Below are 20,731 nucleotides of genomic sequence, written 5' to 3'. Positions count from 1 at the left end.
TGCTATCATGTCTCCCCTGGTCCTTCTTTTCATTAAAACTAGACATACTCAGTTCCTACAACCGTTCTTCATGTATTTTAGCCTCCAGTCCCCTAATCATCTTTGTTGCTCTTCTCTGCACTCTTTCTAAAGTCTCCACATCTTTTTTACATCATGGCGACCAAAACTGGATGCAGTATTCCAAGTGTGGCTTTACCAAAGGCATTATAAAGTGGTATTAACACTTCACATGATCTTGATTCTATCCCTCTGTTTATGCAGCCTAGAACTGTGTTGGCTTTTTTGGCAGCTGCTGCACACTGCTGGCTCATATTTAAATGGTTGTCCACTAGGACTCCAAGATCCCATATCCATATATTATATGACACGGAGAAACAGCACAGTCTAGTTCGGATGTATACACGTACATGGCGAGAGAAACGAATCTTGCAAGTTTACCAGACGGATGGCATAGAGAACAAAGCTATTACAGAATCTGGAATAGCTTTGCCTCTGTAAAAAGTGGCCAGGACAGAAGGAAAAAGATGTGGTCTCCTCATCCGACACAGGAAATGCAGATGCTGGTTTGCACGCAGACGTGCATATATATAATTAGTGCTATAAAATGAATTGTGTAATACCACCTGCAATATTGAGGCATATGATTAGGAAAACAAGCCCTTCCTCCACCCATATAATGAGATAGACTAATCTCACAAGAGATAAATATCCAATTTTATTAAAAGGGGAAAACAGGAGTCTAATTTTGTTTTCTTTAGGTTTTAATAGGCGTATGTTACACACTTGATAGCAAAAGAGATAAAACATAGAGCTGTTCAAAATAAAGTCAGCACAGAGATATACATTTTTCTTCCGTTCAGTCCAGTGGTGGGTTGCCCCCAGTTCGGACCAGTAGTAAAACCGATGGGAGGCCCCGCTCACTGCCCCGGATGTCGTCATCAGCGATCTGCGCATGTGCAGAAGCAAACTCGCACACACGATCCTATTGCGAACCGGTAGTAAAGGTGAGTAGAACCCACCCCTGGTTCAGTCATGTCCGATTCTTGGAGACTGCCTGAAGATTGTCTCTTTCTTAGGGCTGAGAGAAAGTGACTGGCTCAAGATTACTCGCAGCTAGCAATGTGCTTAAGATGGAGGTAGGCCTCACGGTCTCCCGGTTTCTAGCCTGATGCCTTAATCAAACTGGTTCATTCTCATTCTCTCTCTCTTTCTCTCTCTCCCTCCCTCCCTCCCTTGTTGTGGGCAGAGCATGCAGCAGTGAGTTTAAGATTATGTTATTACTGGTTCGCCGCACACATGCACACTCACTTCGTGTGTGCGCAGGCCCGGTTCGCATGCGTGCCTGCCTTTCGCACATGCGCCCAGCCTTCTGCGCATGCGCTCTGCTCACACACACACCTTCTGCGCATACGACCGGCCTCAAAAACGTGCCTAAATAGGATGGTATAGGGCGGGTGGGCAGGTAGGCAGGCCCACCCGCGATTTCTGCTACCGGTTTGAGAGAACCAGTACGAACCGGCTGAATACCACTTTTTTTTTTTATTGTAAAAGTTTTACAATTACATTTTCACCCCACTTTCCCCCCCCAACCCACCCCACCCTCCCCACCCTAACCCCCCCAAACCCCCCCTAACCCACCCCCTCTGACTTCCACAGAATATAATCCCATCAAAATCCCCCCCCTTTTTTTTATAAAAAACTTGAGCCCCTCAAACCCCCTATAATTTTTTCTCTCTTCACAATTCATACATTTCTATTTCTATATAACTTTCAATGAAAAACAATTTGATACTTCCTAACTTGGTATTTTTTTTGCACATAATCTATCCATTTTTTCCATTCCCATTCATAAGTCTCTTGTGAGCGATCTTTTAAATATGCTGAAATCTTCGCCATCTCCGCAAAACTGGCCATCTTAAAAGTCCATTCTTCAATAGTGGGTAAGGCTTCATTTTTCCAATATTTACCTATCAGTAATCTCGCTGCTGTTATCATGTACAATATCAACTTAGTTTCATCCAATGTAAAACCCTTTACTATACCCAATAAGAACAATTGTGGAGAAAATTGAATTTTTTTCTTCAAAACGTTCTGCATAACCCACCATATTTTTATCCAAAAAACCTTGACTTTCTTGCAATTCCACCAAACATGATAATATGTAGCATCTAGACTATCACATCTCCAACATTTTGGCTGAACATTAGGATACATACAGGATAATTTCTTGGGATCTAAATGCCATCTGTAAAACATTTTATAAAAGTTTTCCCTCAAATTCTGCGATTGCGTAAATTTAACATTCTGAACCCATATTTTCTCCCATGTTTCCAACATTACTGGTTCTGCAAAATTCTGTGCCCATTTAATCATACAATCTTTAACCAATTCAGTTTCTGAATCCCTTTCTAACAAAACATTGTATAGCCTTTTAATATGCATTGGACCTTTCTCTTTTATATGTCTAACCAATTCTTCCTCATGCAACATAATACCAGTTTTTTGGTCTTCTTTCCATCTCTGTTGAAGTTGATTATATTGTAGCCAGGTTATATTAATCCCTTCAGCCAACAGTGTCTGTAGTGTTTTCAGCTGCCATCTGCCCGCATCTGTAAAAAGAACCTCTTTATATAAAACCCCCCCGAGTGACATTATATTTGTATTCCACAAAGTATGACCAAGATCCAGCCATAGCGGTATTTTATAATCCCATTTAAATCGGTGCTTCTTCCAAACTCTCATCAACGAATCTCTAAGTATATGACTTTTGAACACTTTATCCACTTTATTTTCATAAAATAAGTAAGCGTGCCAACCAAAATCCAGGTCAAAGCTTTCTATGTTCAATATTCCAGTCTTTTTCCTTCCAAACCAATCGCTTGCTTGAGTCAAATACCACTTTTGATAGCATGATGCTATTGCCACAGAAAACTATATATTATCTCTCTGCTGCCATTTAACGGTGAATCAGAGGTCTCCACCTCACAACATATGTTATTCTTGGTTCTTTGGGCCTGGCTTTAACTGACCAATAGAGGTATTCTCCCCACCCCCAAAATAGCCACCTAATCAGAGTCCAGAGTCTGAGCCCCATTGGGTCAAGGACTATCAACATTCTCTAAGCCCAAATAATATGAAGCAATATTATACCCCCAATATAATAGATTATATTAGTTTTGGGGGAGGAAAATAAGGGGGAAAAAATTCTGCCTACCAGGTATTCATCTGGCTAGTCCTTAGCCTGGTCAGCTTCAGCATATTAGTTCGCTCACTGGTTTTGAGGTTAGGGCTGGTTGGGGCTAAAAAACAGCTTCTAAAGCACAGCTGATTGTTGGAGGGAGCAGCAATTAGAAAAGCAGGCAAAGCACGGAAGATCGCTTTGCTTGCGTTGGGGCTGAAAAACAGCTTCAAAAGCACAGCTGATTGTTGGAGGGAGTAGCAATTAGAAAAGCAGGCAAAGCACGGAAGATTGCTTTACTTACGTTGGAGCTGAAAAACAGCTTCAAAAGCACAGCTGATTGTTGGAGGGAGCAGCAATTAGAAAAGCAGGCAAAGCATGGAAGATCGCTTTGCTTGCGTTGGGGCTGAAAAACAGCTTCAAAAGCACAGCTGATCCTCGGAGGAAGCTCCAGTGACTAAAGCAGGCAAAGCACGGAGGGGGTAAGAGAAGGCAGCAGCTGTTCCAGGTAGCCATCTTGGGCACCGCATGCGGTTACATTCGGAGTATAAGACGCACCCAAATTTTCAGCCTCTTTTAGGAGAGAAAAGTGTGTCTTATACGCCGAAAAATATGATAATCTACTTCAACCACTAATGATGTTAGATCCTGGGAAGGAAGATTATAGAAGCTGCCTTCATCCCCTGAACACAAACTCCATCTAAATTAAGAGCCCAGAAATGATTAATCTCTGCAAAGAAGGTGACGCTCCCAAAATTTCTACACAGCGCACGACAACAAAGGATCCCTTCATTGTTGATACCATGGCTCTGATTATTTCAACATTTCCAGGCAGTTAATGAGAAACTAGTTAAGTCACAACTGAAGAGAATGGACGCCAAAATTGTTGCACAGAAATTCTGGGTGTAATTAAGGTCAGATAGATTGTTCTAAGTCAGAAGTTTTGGTTTTTCTCTTTTAATGTTTTAGTTTGTCACGAGCTCGCTCTCTGGTGTTTTATGCAGAATTTTGGCCTGCATAACCAGAATTAAATTTTCTTACATTTTCTTAAAACCTAAAGTGATTTTTTAAAAAAATCTTTAATCTTTGTCTTTGATGTCTTTTCTTTTCTCACTTTATATTAGTTTGTTTTTATCTTTAAAAAAAATCTTTAATAAAAATTTAGCGCAAAAAAAAAGAAAAGAAAAGAAAGCAGCTGGATTCCTACAAAATTCCATCAATTTCAGCTTACTGCTGAAATGGTCTGGAAACCAAAGCACAGCAATCTTTTCTTCCTTTCCTTTTAAACGACTTTCCTGTAATTTCTTGCCGCCTGCTGAGATTTGGTTTTAATACATTTTTGTTGCAAGAGGGCGAGGGGAAACCGGTTTGTCGATTCCTGGCAGGCATCTCACACACAGCAACGAAGCCAGAGGCATTTGTGGCCGCACTTGAAATACTCCGCTAGAGAAGGACCAGTGATTTCATGCCCGTAGGATTTAGGACAGGGAGAGACTGACAGATGGTAAGTCGGTCACAGAACATGCCTGCTGATTTGAGTAGAGAAATTTTGGGTAAGGGAACTTTTTTTAACTCAGAACAACTGGAAATACCCTATTCTAGATAACAGAATAACAAAGTTGGAAGGGACCTTGGAGGTTCGCAGGGGTTCAGGAGAACCTCTAGCTAAGATTCTATGCAGTTCAGAGAACCCAAAAATCCCACTCCTGGCTGGCCCTGCCCACCCCACCCCACCCCTCCCAGGAGTCCCCACACGGCCTGTTTTGGATGCAGGTAAGTGCAGGGCACTCACAGAGGCTCAGGGAGGGTGAAAAACGAGCTTACCGGAAGTTCGGGAAGACCGGACCAGAGGGCCTCTGGAGCCTGTGGAGGCCTTTTTCGCCCTCCCAGAGGCTCGATGAAAACCTCCAAAGCCCGGGGAGGGCAAAGATGCCCCCCCCATGGTGCAGGAGGCCGACAAGGCCACGCCCACCATGGCCACGCCTACCCAGCAACCGGGCAGAAACCCCCTTGCTAAACTTTTTGAAGCCCACCCCTGCTTGGAGGTCTTCTAGTCCAACCCCCTGCTCGGGCAGGAAACCCTACACCACTTCAGACAAATGGTTGTCCAATCTCTTCTTAAAAACCTCCAGTCTTGGCACACCCACAACTACTGGAGGCAAGTCGTTCCACGGATTAATTGTTCTCATTGTGAAGAAACCTCTCCTTGGTTCTAGGTTGCTTCTCTCCTTGATTAGTTTCTATCCATTGCTTCTTGTGCTGCCTTCAGTTGCTTTAGAGAATAGGTTGACCCCCCTCAAATATTGGAACACTGTTATCATGTCACCCCCAGTCCTTCTTTTCGTTAAACTAAACATACCCGATTCCTGCAACTGTTCTTCATACGTTTTACCCTTCAGTCCCCTAATCATCTTCGTTGCTCTTCTCTGCACTCTTTCTAGAATCTCAACATTTTTTTTTTTTATATCGTGGTAACCAAAACAAGATCTAGGTAGGATTGCTAGCTCTGAGTTTTTTCATCAAAAACATTTTGGTCACTAAACCTTTTGTAACACTGTGGGAATTTCCAAAAAGAGTATATTTAGCAACTATCATCCATTTTGCAGAAACATGATAAAAAATGTTCCATGCCCTTAAAATATTCCCATGCTGTAAAACACACTACATAAATTCTTTGGCCTCTTGTTCTATCCCACACTCTTTCTTAGGCCTTGTTTTCAATAGTTTGAACCTCATTTTCGTCCCACTCTTTCCAATCCCCCAAACATTGCCCATTGTCAGGCGCAAAGGATCAGGAACATAGGTTAAGTTGCGGTTCAAAGACATATTGCTCAAAGCCTATACATGAGAATCTAGTCAACTAAAGTTCAACACTAAATTGGCAGTAGATAAGGGCCAATGGAATTCAAGAGGGGTTGGACTGTTTGTGGCAACATAACAAGGGGATGCGGTGGCTCAGTGCCTAAGACGCTGAGCTTGTCGATCGAAAGGTCGGCAGTTCAGCGGTTCGAATACCTAGTGCCGCGTAACAGGGTGAGCTCTCGTTACTTGTCCCAGCTTCTGCCAACCTAGTAGTTCGAAAGCAGGTAAAAAATGCAAGTAGAAAAAATAGGGACCACCTTTGGTGGGAAGGTAACAGTGTTTTGTGCGCCTTTGGCATTTAGTCATGCCGGCCACATAACCACAGAGACGTCTTCCAACAGTGCTGGCTCTTCAGCTTTGAAACGGAGATGAGCACCACCGCCTGGAGTAGGGAACAGCTAGCACATATGTGCAAGGGGAACTTTTACCTTTATCTTTAACAACTCTAAGCTGATAACATGCTTAACTCTGCCCCTCAGTTTCCTACTCCCATGGATAGTAAGCAACCCGAGTGGTGATTTGCCAAGGAAACTCTCACCAAATGACCTCCATCCCACTTTCCAGTCTACCTTACAGTCTTGGGATTTCAAGGCCATCTCTCATCTCAGGGTGGATCAGAATGCAGAATACAGAATAACAGAGTTGAAAGGGATCTTGGAGGTCTTCTAGTCCAACCCCATGCTCAGGTGTGATCCTGCTCAGACTTTGCATGAGCAGCTATGATTGGTTAGGGGCTTCCGGTTAATTTACTCCACAAGGGAGATAGATAGTCTTTAAATATGATGTATAAATAAAAAATATAAAAAGAAATAATTTTAGGCGTACGTAAACGTAGCAGTGAACATCAACTTGGAAGAGGCTGCCTGACGTGTGTTTGAAACCAGGGTCCGTTCTTTCTTTTTTAAATAATGTTATCAAGCTTATCATAATATAAAAAAGAAATGAAAATGAAAATAGTGAGAAAATGAGGGAGGGAACAGGGGAGAGAGAGAGAGAGAACTGTAGGGAAAAGAGGAAAACAGAAAAAAAGCATTGACTTCCAACTCTTTTTAGCGCAATAGAATAAAATCAGGGGTGGGATTCAGCTGTTTCTGACCAGTTCGGGTGAACTGGATGTTAATTTTAATCTGGTTCACCAAATCGGTAGTTGCAAGGACTGGCTGACCCCACCCACTCGACCCCGCTTCTCCCAGGAGTCTCCACACAGCCCGTTTTGAATGCCAGATAAGTGCAGGGTCCGCACAGAAGCTCTGGGAGGGAAAAAAACAGGCCTCCTGGAAGGAAGGGCACGTTTCCTGCCTCCAGAGGGCCTCTGGAGCCCGGGGGGGGGGGAGGCCATTTTCGCTCTTCCGGAGCGCAAGGAAAGCCTCCGGAGTCTGGTGAGGACAAAAATGCCCCCCCCCCGTGGTGCAGGAGGCCGAGTAGGCCACGCCCACCATGGCCACGCTCACCCAGCAACCGGGCAGAGAACCGATTGCTAAAATTTCTGAATCCCACCCCTGAATAAAATAATAACATTACAGCCTAAACTTTTAAATTTTGCATTCTTCGTCTGTACTAGCCATTTCTACAACAACAAACTGATCTAATCAGCAAAACCCAAAGTCAAAGATGAAATATTTCATTTTTTCCCTCTCAAGCACAAAATCCAGAAATACTTTCCAAGTAGAAGCAAAGATGGCTGTGTTCTTCCCCCCCCCTTTCTTTGATCAGGGCAGTTAATTTAGCCATTTCTGCTATTTCCATCAGTTTTTCCAAGCTTTCATCCATTGTGAGAATAAAAGTATCTTTCCATTTGTGGTGCATAAAGCATTCTTGCTGCTGTCAACATATATAACAGCAAAGATCCAGGTTTTTTCAAAGATTTTTCTGTCTCCAAAATAAGGATCCTTTTTTTAACAAAAAAGGCTGCTATGCAGTATTCATGGTCTTGGAACTATTTGAAATAAGATTAAATGGGTCATCTTTTTTAAAGGGATCAAATAAATGTGGTTAATTAAAGAAATTAATGACTTGAAATGCCAGATTTTCCTTCTTTCTTTTTTCCTTCCCCAACCTATAATTATTTCCCTCCCTTCACTTTCTCTTTTGTTCTCCTCCCCTTCGCTTTTCTTTCCGGTGTACAAAATTGACTGCAGTGTATGAATCACTATCTATTTGTATTTTGTTTTTTCCACTAAAACCTCTCATCTTTAAGAACTATGTGTCAAAGAAATGAGGCCAAGTGAGCTTTTCACTTAGAACGTTTCCAGTTTAAAACAATCTGTTTTAAACAGCTGCTGAATTTTATTTTATTTTATTTTTATTTATTTATTTGGTCTTTGGGAACTCGACTTTTCCTCATCTATTGCCAGAAAAAAAAGGAAGTGGTACCCAAGGCAGATTTATGGGTTCTGTCCCCAGATTTGAAGATTTCTCCTATTTAGCTGCTTGGACACTAATTGCTGTTGAAGGAAGTTAGCACCCATCCCTCTCCTAGAAGAATGAAATATTTTAGGAAATATTAAAAAGGCAGAATATTATGTTTCCCTGGATGAGAAAAGGAGAAACATGTTTTAAAGACAAAGCAGCTTCCTGTAGCTCCCTGCTGCCCCCACCACCACCACTTCAGCTCCAGGGTGATGGGATTAAGGCATGGCCCTCAGGATATGTTTGGATCAGCACTCTACCCAGAGGTGGGTTTCAGCAGGTTCTGACCAGTTCTGGAGAACCCGTAGAGGAAATTTTGAGTAGTTCGGAGAACCAGTAGTAAAAATTCTGACTGGCCCCACCCCCATCTATTCTCTGCCTCCCAAGTCCCAGCTGATCGGGAAGAAATGGGGATTTTGCAATAACCTTCCCCTGGAGTGGGGAGGGAATGGAGATTTGACAGTATCCTTCCCTTGCCACGCTCACCAAACAACACCCACCAAGCCATGCCATGCCTACCAAACCACACCCACAGAACCGGTAGTAAAAAAAATTTGAAACCCACCACTGAGTCTACCCATCTAGCAACAGAACTCATCACATGGCACCTGGGGAGTTTGCATCACCCAAGCCTGGGACACGACAACCTACAAAGCAGGGGTGGGTTCTATTTACTTTTACTACCGGTTCACAACGGGATCGCAGAAGAAGCTTCTGCGCATGTGCAGATCACTGATGATGATATCCGGGGCGGTGGGCAGGGCCTCCCGCCAGTTTTACTACCAGTTCTTGCGAACCGGTCTGAACCGGGGGCAACCCACCACTGCTACAAAGTTAGCTAAGACCCCCACCCCCTGGGAGTGTGACAGCCAATGGGATACTTTCTTGTACAGGAAGAGGAAGCCCCAAGGTGGGGCCCAAGAGAGAGTATAAAACTCAGGCTCTCTCAGCATCTCTTCCCTTTTTTTCCCCCCATTCAAGATCTTCAAGGCATGTGATCCCCCTTTTCCACCAGGACCTCAAACCACGTGGTCCTGTCCACCATTAAACCATCCTTCCAAGCAGTCTCCATGTTTCCAGTGTCTTTCTCCCCACTTGGAACTGAACCCAGAAGGACATTTCTTCCAACACTGTCAATGGAGGGAGAAATTGCTTCTGCCAGAATCCGATTCTCTTATGCAGGAAGTTGGGGGAAAAAATGCTGGAAGATATCCATATTGTTGCAAAAAAAAAAAATCAATCTATCAAGACATTTCTGTAAAATCTTCAGAAGTCAGACATTTTACCTTCTTATGTACCTTTCAAAAGGAAGCAGATTCAGATAAGCTAGTATCACAGAACCTTTCACACATACATAGAAGTGGGCTACATTCACCATCCATAGAATAGAATAGAATAGAATAGAATAGAATAGAATAGAATAGAGTAGAGTAGAGTAGAGTAGAGTAGAGTAGAGTAGAGTAGAGTAGAGTAGAGTAGAGTAGAATAGAATAGAATAGAATAGAATAGAATAGAATAGAATAGAATAGAATAGAATAGAATAACAGAGTTGGAAGATACCTTGAAGGACTTCTAGTCCAACCCCCTGCTTAGGCAGGAAACTCTACACCACTTCAGACAAATGGTTATCCAACATCTTCTTAAAAACTTCCAGTGTTGGAGCATTCACAACTTCTGGAGGCAAGTTGTTCCACTGGTTAATTGTTCTAACTGTCAGGAAACTTCTTAGTTCTAAGTTGCTTCTCTCCTTGATTAGTTTCCATCCATTATTTCTTTCCTGCCCTCAGGTGCTTTAGAGAATAGCTTGACACCCTCTTTTTTGTGGCAACCCCTGAGATATTGGAACACTGCTATCATGTCTCCCCTAGTCCTTCTTTTCATTAAACTAGACATACCCAGTTCCTGCAACCATTCTTCATATGTTTTAGCCTCCAGTCCCCTGATCATCTTTGTTGCTCTTCTCTGCACTCTTTCTAGAGTCTCAACATCTTTTTTACATCATGGCGACCAAAACTGAATGTAATATTCCAAGTGTGGCCTTACCAAGGAAACCTTGGAAACCTTTCAGTGAACATTTAGTTACAACTGAAGCCTGAATGTGGAGCTCTAATGAAATAACATTCTTGCAGGCAAAAAAAAAAAAAAAAAAAAAAGCAAAGTAAAGCACATTTAATCTGTTGCTAAATCTCATCAGCACAAAATGGGGAATCAAAGCACAACTATTTCAAGGAAATGTTTCAAAATATCCACATCTGGTTAGGCTTTCCTTTTTCATAAATTGTTATATTAATACAAAACGTGTCACAAGTTTGTACATGATTTAAGGATACCATGCCAATCACAGGAAATATACATTTTCTTGTTCTAACTTGCACGCAGTTCCATTCCCAGTTATTAACTTCCAAAAATAGATGTATCTTCAAGTTGAAGATTGAAAGCCCCTAAATTGAAAAGTTGTCTGTACTTTTAGTGGCACATAATGGTGAATACCAACTAAATAACACAAAAGAACAAATTTAATTCCACACAAGATGCCTAACTACCCTGTTTCCCCCAAAATAAGACATCCCCTGATAATAAGCCCAATCGGGCTTTTGAGCGCATGGCGATAAGACCAAGCGCTTATTTCAGGGTCCAAAAAAATATAAGACAGGGTCTTATTTTTGGGGAAACACGGTAGTTATTTGAAAGGTAGTTACTGTGATTTTGTAAACAAAAGTTTATGACTTAAAGTCATTTGTAAACATGCTATTGTTCAGCAAACCATTATTATAAGAAATCATTATTATTAATTTAGATGTATTGGTCGCCCAACTCCAGCAGATTCCGGAGTTGGGCAGCCAATAAATTCTGACTTAACATGATAAATGAACGTAGAACCTATAATTTATTAAAGTAGGATTCCAAGCTTGGCACCATGTTCAAATATCAGCATTCAGTTAAATTTCCTTTGATGGAAATCAAAGGAATTCCCTGGAAGCTGGCAAGGTAGAAATATTAAAAATCAATTTCATGGCAGAAAAAAGACAATTATATTCTAGTCTCTAATTCAAAGTGCATCTTTCAGGGGAGATGACAGCATGGGTCAAAAAAGTCAAGATACATTTTGAAGCCCCGCCCAGTAGTGGGCTGCAATCAGTTTAACAATCAGTTCAGTGATCGCGCACCTAACATGCTTGCGCGCAGCGTTCAAAATACAGCAATTTGAAGCTCAGCTGCTTATCTCTAAGGCAGTCCTGGTAAGTAGAACAGCGGAGGTGCGGAAATCACGCGAATCAGCTGAGCCAAAAAGAAGGAAATATAGGACAGGATAGGGCGGGGCGGGTAGGAGGGGCCAGCTGATCTTTGGAACTACTGGTTCACCCGAATCGGTCCAAATGGACAGCAGCCCACCACTGGCCACGCCCCATTTTTTTACTTGCAAGATACATTAAAAGGGGGCGGGGCTTCAACTGTGTGATCATAGACACCATCTTGTTTTATTTTGTTTTTAACTTTCAGATGCTCCTAAATATCGCAAAAATGACAAGGCCTCCTTTTCTGCTCCTTTTTACACTATTAAGCATCAATTCACAAAGCCATTTCAAGCTTCTGTTGGGCATAACACAGTTCTGAGTTGATGGCTCATTTCATACGCTGTAAATAAAATTGTGAGGTATCCAACTGAGAATCACACTCCTATGGAAAAAAAAAACATTCTCTACACATACAAGGCTGGTATTTCAGGACTATTCTAAATACATTAGAAATCTTTTTATTTGGATATTTTTCCGCAATTGTTTTTTCTTTCTTTAAAAAATAAAATGTGTCAAATCACATGACTAGACAATCCTCCCTTTCATACATCTAGAGACTCAAATGCATACAGTCCCCAAAAATGTTTCTCTACCACATTTCCTGCTTTTGTAATTATTACTGAATATGTCACAGGTTTGATGATTTTGGGAAAATATATACTGCCTTGAGTTGTGCAAATAAAGGCAGGATATAAATGCTATAATAATAGAAGTGGAAGAACTGGAGAAAATCACAAACACAATGACCTGCAAATAAAAATAGAATTGACAGTGGCAAAAGAAAGCAAAGTAGTACCGATACTAATAGGGGCCTTGGATGCAATCCCAAAACAACTGGAGCACCGCCTAACCACCATCGGCATTGACAAAATCATCATCAGTCAATTGTAAAAGGCAGCTTCTCTTGGAATAGCTTACATCCGCCAACTATACCTTTAACACCATCAGACAAAATTTGCCTATCCCAGGTCCTTAGCAAAAACTCAATAGATGGACAAGAATGCCAAATTCAGTCTGAACATCTGATTGTGTGACCAACCATCACCACCACCACCACAATACCATAAACCAAGGCGTGCTCTTCCTGGCAGCCCACAATAAGCTCAATTACAGAGAATATTGATGTAATTAAGGGAACTAGTTTACATTATCTGCTGAGATTGACTTTTCCCATGTCTATCTATCTATCTGACTGTCATCTATCTATCTATCTATCTATCTATCTATCTATCTATCTATCTATCATCTATCTATCTCTATCTCTATCTCTATCTCTCTCTATCTCTATCTCTATCTCTCTCTATTTCTTTATCGCTATCTATCTATCTCTATCTGTATCTATCTCTATCTGTATCTATCTCTATCTCTATATCTATCTCTATCTATATCTATGTATCAATCATCTATCTATCTCTATTTCTATCTATCTCTATCTCTCTATCTCTCTATCTCTCTATCTCTCTATCTCTCTATCTATCTCTCTATCTCTCTCTATCTCTATCTATCTATCTCTCTCTCTTATCTCTCTCTCTCTCTCTATCTATCTATCTTTAACTTTATCTTTATCTCTATCTCTATCTATCATTTATCTATCTATCTATCTATCTATCTATCTATCTATCTATCTATCTATCTATCTATCTATCTATCTATCTATCTATCATTAGATTTATATAGCTACCTATCACAGAAATATGATTCTGGGTGGCTTCCATTAAAAAGAATCAAAAGATAAAGAAGGTGTAATTTATCTGACTGCCCTCTCTTCTTTACTCGGCCACTAGAATATAAACTGAGAGCAAACCCCATTCCCTTCTAGCATTGATGATGTTATCTAGTTTGGATAATGAAACATCTGCAAGAAAACAAGCAAGCTCAGAGAGCATCAAGGACCCCTGACCGATCTTGGCTTAGAGGCTAAGTGGAGTTGTGCGTGGAAGAATATCAGGAGGTACCAGGGCTAGAGGCTAGACCACAATTTAAAAAAATTAAACGTTCAGCGTTCCTGAAAGTAGATGAAGTACTTTCATGCCGTTGACAAAAGTATCATCTGGATACTCCCGTGAATCATAAGAAGTGGAACATAATGCCAAGGAGACTTTACTTTTTAAGAAAATATTGCCAAATAGCAGATTTCAGATTTATAAAGATTATTACAGCAAGTATCTTGATGTAGGAGATACTGTTAATCCATCTTTCCCTTTCCCTTGTGGGTTGTTGTCCTTTCTCATGGATTAAAATAGCTGTTTAATTTTTTTTTCTAAGGATAAGGGAGTTCTTCTAGGGAAAAATAGGAACATTATACATGCTGTCTTGAGCTCCTGAATAAAGGCAGGGTGAGCTTGTCGATCGAAAGGTCGGCAGTTCAGCGGTTCAAATCCCTTGTGCCGCGTAACGGGGTGAGCTCCCGTTACTTCTCCCAGCTTCTGCCAACCTAGCAGTTCGAAAGCACGTAAAAAATGCAAGGAGAAAAATAGGGACCACCTTTGGTGGGAAGGGAACAGTGTTCTGTGCGCCTTTGATGTTAGTCATACCGGCCTCATGACCATGGAGACGTCTTCGGACAGCACTGGCTCTTTGGCTTTGAAACGGAGATGAGCACCACCCCCTAGAGTCGGGAAGGACTAGCACATAGGTGTGAGGGGAATCTTTACCTTTACCTTTATAAATCTTTTACTTAATAAAATCTTTTTTAAAAAAATGCATTGAGTTGATTAATCAGCTAATTGCTATAATTATAATAATGGTAATCCTGACATTAAACGCAGATGAAATGGCAGGATCCTTGTAAGTATTTTGTGCAGAGGTGGTATTCAGCCCGTTTGGACCGGTTCGCCCGAACCGATAGTGGAAATCACAAGTGTGCCTGCCCACCTGCCCGGCTCTATGCCTTCCTATTTAGGCTTTTTTTTTTTTTTGAGACCAGGCACATGCGCGGAAGGCACACACGCGAGCAAAGCACATGCACGGAAGGCTGGGTGCATTTTGGAACACAGGCATACGTGCAAACCAGCCATGCACGCGCACGAAGCAGGCGCGCACATGCGCGTGTGAACCAGTAGTAACATGATCTGAAACCGACCGCTGATTTTGTATCTATTTAGTGCGGCTAATTCTCTCGTTCCTACACCCAACCAAAATCTGCACTCAGTTCCAAAGCGAATGAAAAAAAAAAATGATCCTAACATTTTAAAGGCCCTTTCCCTCTGCTTAGCTGAATTTGCTCTCTACCCATCCTTGTGTGGGGAGGAAACTCTCTCCGCATAAAATTGATTGTCCCCATTGCCAATCCCTGATCTGCCTTTATTGACTCCGTTCTAGTCATTGCCATTCTCCCGACTTCTCTCCAAGGTCATGGGTGACAAAATATTTCGCATGTTTTTCAGGCAGCTCCTGGGCAAGGCTGGAAGAAGGCAGGAAATGCAACATAAAACAGCAAAACAGACAATCTATCTCACTTACGGGCTGGAGTTGTAGTGAAAGCAACATCAAAATACAGAATAATAGTTGGAAGGGACCTTGGAGATCTCTAGTTCAACCCCCTCTGCCTAAGCAGCAGACCTTAACACCATTTTGGACAAATGATCATCCAAATCTCTTCTTAAAAACCTCCAAGCGTTGAAGCACCTACAATTTTTGAAGGCAAACCTTTCCACTGATTAATTGTTCTCACGGGGGCATCCAGATGTTGCCAGGCATATTTAGATGCTAAGTGAAGATCCCAGTCCTAGCAGGAACGCAAGTATTCGAAGTCATCAAGCCGTGGTTCTTTTTTTTTCCTCCAGTAGGAATTGTAGAAAATAATATTTTCCAAGTTTTTTTTTTCTTCCAAAAGAAGCTGTTTGGAAAGCAAAGCTGAACTTTTCTCAGGTTTTTTTTTCCTTTTCTTTTTCTTCAAGAGTAACTGTGAGTTATTCTAAATCAAAGCAAAACCTTTTGTGATAAAAGCCACAATAGAAAAGGGGAAAATGTCTTACCTGAACGCTTCAGCTCCTGGATTGTTCAAGAAGCTCCAGGTTCATCCCTTTGCAAATTCTTTGTTTCTCATCCGGTGATGACTCTCGCGAAAATATGTGGCTGTTGCCCTGACTTGTTTAAGCTTTGCAAAGAGAAAAAGCAGGAATTTGATGTTCCTGCACTTTTAAAGAAAGTCGGAAGGCTTTTGACAAGATTTCCAATTGGCATTGTGGAATACTGGGGCAATCTTGTTGTATACATTCCCTCTCCAGAGCCATATAATTAACTTTAGAGAACTTAACCACTGTGGAAAGACGGAGGAGACAAAAGCTCCAGTTGTTTAAATCCTTAGGAGATGAGGGAACGCTGAGAGTTCAAGCACATCCAAAGTTTGGTATCCATTTCCTTTCGTTTTATTACTTCAGCTGGGTCATCAATTCTAGGTGCGGCAGATGGCAAATTCCTAACCCATTATCTACCTGTGTTCCCATCATCCACTGCAAAAACTGCATTTTCCTAAACTGAACCTTTAATAGGTACTGCCCAGAGGTGGGTTTCGGCAGGTTCTGACCAGTTCTGGAGAACCGGTAGCGGAAATTTTGAGTAGTTCGGAGAACTGGTAGTAAAAATCCTGATCGGCCCTGCCCCCATCTATTCTCTGCCTCCCAAGTCCCAGCTGACTGGGAGGAAATGGGGATTTTGCAGTAACCTTCCCCTGGATTGGGGAGGGAATGGAGGTTTTACAGTATCCTTCCCCTGCCACGCCCACCAAACCACGCAACGCCCACCAAGCCACACCCACAGAACCAGTATTAAAAAAATTTGAAACCCACCACTGGTACTGCGTAGAGGGCTTACAACAGTTCATTTAATGACTGTTTGAAGTTTCAGTGGCACTGAAAAAAGGGATATGTCCATTTTTCACACTTACGACAGTAGCAGCTTCCCCATGGTCATGTGATCAAAATTGGCAACTGATTCATATTTACGACGGCTGCAGTGTCCCGGGGTCATGTGCTCCCCTTTTGCGACCTCCTGACGAGCAAAGTCAATAGGGAAACCAGATTCCCTTAACAAATGTGTTACTAACTTCATAACTGCAGTGATTCACTTAACAACTGGGGTGAGAAAGGTCGTAAAACGGGGCAAAACTCACTTAACAACTGTCTGGCTTAGCAACAGAAATTCGGGGCTCAGTTGTAGTTGTAAGTCGAGGACTACCTGTATAAGTTTTGCAGCCACAGAAAGTATAACAGGGGAAGATGGAAGCTGAGATCCAACTGGGTCTCAGATAAAAAGGGAAAAAACTTTACTTTTGCCAGAGGTAATTAGCTTTAATTAAGGATCAATTTAGTAAGATTGACCAAACGTCAGATGGAAAAAAAACCAAGGTAGTTATCAAAAATCACTTGGAAAGCCATCATGAATAATTACTACCTAGATGGTCACATCACTGTTTTCTCCTCTTTACTTCCCAAATTACAGGCAGTTCTCATTAAATCACTGCCCTGTTCAGTTATGTTGAAGGTATAATAGTGCTGAAAAGGTAACTTTACAAATGGTGCTCGCACTTATGACCACTGCAGAATCCTGAAATCACTTGATTACCATTTGAGAACTTCACTGCTGGCTTCCAACAAGCAAAGTCAATGGAGAAGCCATCAGTAAAATCACAAATCGTGGGCATGTGATACTTCTCTTAATCATCGCTTCGCACAAAATTGCCAGTCCCTATTTCGGTTGTTAAGTGAGGACTACCTGTAATTATTTCTAATTGGCCGTCTAGACCTATTACATAGCCAATCTAGGCCGTCCCTTTCTTTCTAGTTTTGCAAATCAGTTGGAACTGGAACTGTTTAGCTCATCTAGCAGTGTCCCAAAGGTGCTTTTTCAAGAGGCAACTGGACTTTCCTGTTTTTCTTTGAAGAAGCTTCTTGGACGAGAAGTGAAACGTCTTCAAAGAAAAACCAGAAAGTCCAGTTGCATCTTGAAAAAGCACCTTTGGGACAACCATGACCTAAATGACTGAGAATCTCCATAGACATGGCCTTACATTGACTTTCTAAGATTGAAAGTCTAAAACTTTTTAAGATTTTTGGACAATTGGACTTTCCTGATAAATATCTAGGTGCTTTCAAAGTAGAGATTGACATATTTTCTATTATTTTAATAACAGTGAGAGAGCAAAAGCCTTTCCAAAGTTCTTTCCATCCCATCTTATACTAAAGAAAATGAAACCAAGGTTATTTTGAGTTACTTTCTCACACTTCTATTTCACGCTGTGTGATTTATTCTCCAAGTCTCCTTTTAATGGTTCTTTCATACCAAGTGTAATCTCTAGGGTGTTTTTTTAATTTGGCTTGGGCACAAGGAAGTATTTCAGTTTGATCCCAAAGCTAGGAGCCACATAAAATCTTATTTTCTAAGCAGTTGATCAAATCACTAGCATTTCCTGTGATCCATTCATGGATGATTTAGATGACTGTCCACTCTTTTGTTAATTTTGAAATTTGATCACAGCACGGTAGAGAATCATTATGGCTGAAAATAGGTGGAAAACTGAAAGAAAATCTACAGGATAAATCCTCTGACGTGGACTGACTTTATAAAAAGAACTCATTGATGTTAAACAGTGTACGGTATCTATCTCTAGATGCTGTCCATTCTTTCCCTACAAAAAAGCTTGGTTTCTAATATTGCTTATTTTTTATTCACATCACACCAAATCTACCACATTATACTTAGCACATTGGGTGAACATCATTCTTTAAATCCAGTGCATAAGAAAGTAAAGATGCTAGATATAAATTGGTTCCACTTCACTGTTTTCATCCTTTTATTTCCGTTGGGATGGGATAATCCTTTTATTAACTTATCGATCTAACTTACATAAATTGTCCAAAGGATTACTGAAATATCTTGTTTGGATGTGTGCTAAGAGCTTTGCAGTGGTCCAGTAAGAAGAGGATCAGAAAGCCAATATTGCCTATGAAATGAAACATGATGAAATTTGGAAGAATTTTTCAGAAACTTGGAGGAGCAAGCAATAAAGCTAACATGTAAGCTGATAAATATATTGACTTGGCTCAAGAATGATGTTCTGAATTCCCTATTTAACAGGGGGGGGGGTTGTAATAAAGTCTTCCTTTGTTTTCTGTACCAACAATATCCCAGGACATTACCTAGGGAAAGGAAAACTGTTTTGCTTTTCAATTCTAATGTGAAAAAAGAAAATCTGTTGAACCATACATATGCCTCATGTTGGGCTTGACACTTATATATACACTAGCGCAGAGGTCTTCAAACTTGGCAGCTTTAAGACTTGTGGACTTCAACTCCCAGAATTCTCCAGCCAGCATAGCATAGCTGGCTGGAGAATTCTGGGAGTTGAAGTCCACTAGTCTTAAAGCTGCCAAGTTTGAAGACCTCTGCACTAGTGCCTGTGACTCTCACCTAGCAGAGGGAAACTCTAATTTTATTTATTTATGTGTTATGTGTCATTTATATCAGTCTTCCCCAATCTGGGAAGGGCTAGTTTAGATATAATACAATCATTTAAATACAGGTAGCCCTTGTCTCACGACCATGACTGGGCCCTGAATTTCCAGTGCTGAGCAAGACAGTTGTTAAGTGAGCTTTGCCCCATCTTATGACCCTTTTTGGCAGTCGATAAGTGTATCACTGCAGTTGTTACATTAGTAACATGGTTGATAAGTGAATCTCGCTTTTCTAGGTGCTTTGACTTTGCTTATCAGAAGGTCCCAAAAGAATAGAATAACAGAGTTGGAAGGGACCTTGGAGGTCTTCTAGTCTAACCCTCTGCTCATGCAGGAAACTCTATACCATTTCAGACAAATTCAATCTCTTCTTAAAAACTTCCAGTGTTGGGGCATTCACAACTTCTGGAGGCAAGTTGTTCCACTGGTTAATTGTTCTGTCAGGAAATTTCTCCTTAGTTCTAAGTTGCTTCTCTCCTTGATTAGTTTTCCTCCATTGCTTCTTGTCCTGCCCTCAGGTGCTTTGGAGAATAGGTTGCCCCCCTCTCTTCTTTGTGGCAGCCCCTGAGATATTGGAACACTGCTATCATGTCATCCCAAGTCCTTCTTTTCACTAACCTAGACATACCCAATTCCAGCAACTGTTCTTTATATGTTTTAGCCTCCAATCCCCTAAATCAGGGGTGTCAAACTCAAGGCCCAGGGTCCGGATCCGGCCTGCGGGGTGTTTAGATCTGGCCCGCAGGGCCACCCTGGAAACAGTGAAGGACTGGCCTGCAGTGCCTCTGCCAGTGAAAACGGAACTCTGGAAGGCCTTGTGCTGCCCTCCCAAGCCCTGTTTCCACTGGCAGAGGGTTGCAGGAGGTCATCACAGCCGAAAACGGAGCTCGGGAGCCTATTTTCACTGGCAAAGCACTCGGGCCACCACTGATGCCCCTGACATGAGTGATGTCAAGCTGGCCACGCCCACCATGGCCACGGCCACACCGGCCCCCCAAGGTCAAACATAACCCTGATGCGGCCCTGAATGAAATCAAGTTTGACACCCCTGCCCTAAATGATCACATCACTTGGGGACACTGCAACCATCACAATTACGGGCCAGTTGTTGATCAGGTGATCAATTTTGATCACGTGACCATGGGAATGCTGCAACAGTTGTTAAGTGTGAAAAAAAAGTCATAAGTCACTTTTTTCAGTACTGTTGTAACTTCAAATAGTCACTAAAAAAACAGTTGTAAGTCGAGGACTACCTGTATTTTATAAATAAAATGTTTTCTTATTATAAAAAAAAATTAAACGTTAAGGTTACAGTCACATTGCTGTCATGGTTATGTATATTTGTTGTTTTATTTGATACTAAGGTTTTTTTTAAAAAAAAAACAAAAACCACTGTACTACCCAAAGCCCAATGCATCTGGAAAGTACCTACCTCAGGAAGATTGTTCTATATGCAATGTGAGAAATCAAATAAAATATTAACATTAATAATAAATATATGCCCAAGCACCCTTCAGCCAACAACAATAATC

At 41.4% G+C, this 20,731-nt stretch overlaps 1 protein-coding gene across 1 annotated transcript in view; it reads right to left on the bottom strand.

The window, feature by feature from the left end:
- AMOTL1 (angiomotin like 1) overlaps nucleotides 1–15,801 on the bottom strand; it is a 106,862-nt gene extending 91,061 nt beyond the window's left edge. Inside the window, exon 1 of the mRNA XM_034408755.3 lies at nucleotides 15,723–15,801. The gene's annotated coding sequence lies outside the window, so the exon portion shown is untranslated. The remainder of the gene's footprint in view (nucleotides 1–15,722) is intronic.
- Between the last annotated feature and the right edge of the window lie 4,930 nt (nucleotides 15,802–20,731).

The sequence above is a fragment of the Pantherophis guttatus genome, chromosome 5 (genome assembly GCF_059756535.1).
Source record: "Pantherophis guttatus breed Tessera chromosome 5, ASM5975653v1, whole genome shotgun sequence".
Classification (NCBI taxonomy): domain Eukaryota; kingdom Metazoa; phylum Chordata; class Lepidosauria; order Squamata; family Colubridae; genus Pantherophis; species Pantherophis guttatus.
The sequence above is the reverse complement of the archived record's forward strand: the minus strand, read 5'-3'. Positions and strand labels throughout refer to the sequence as shown.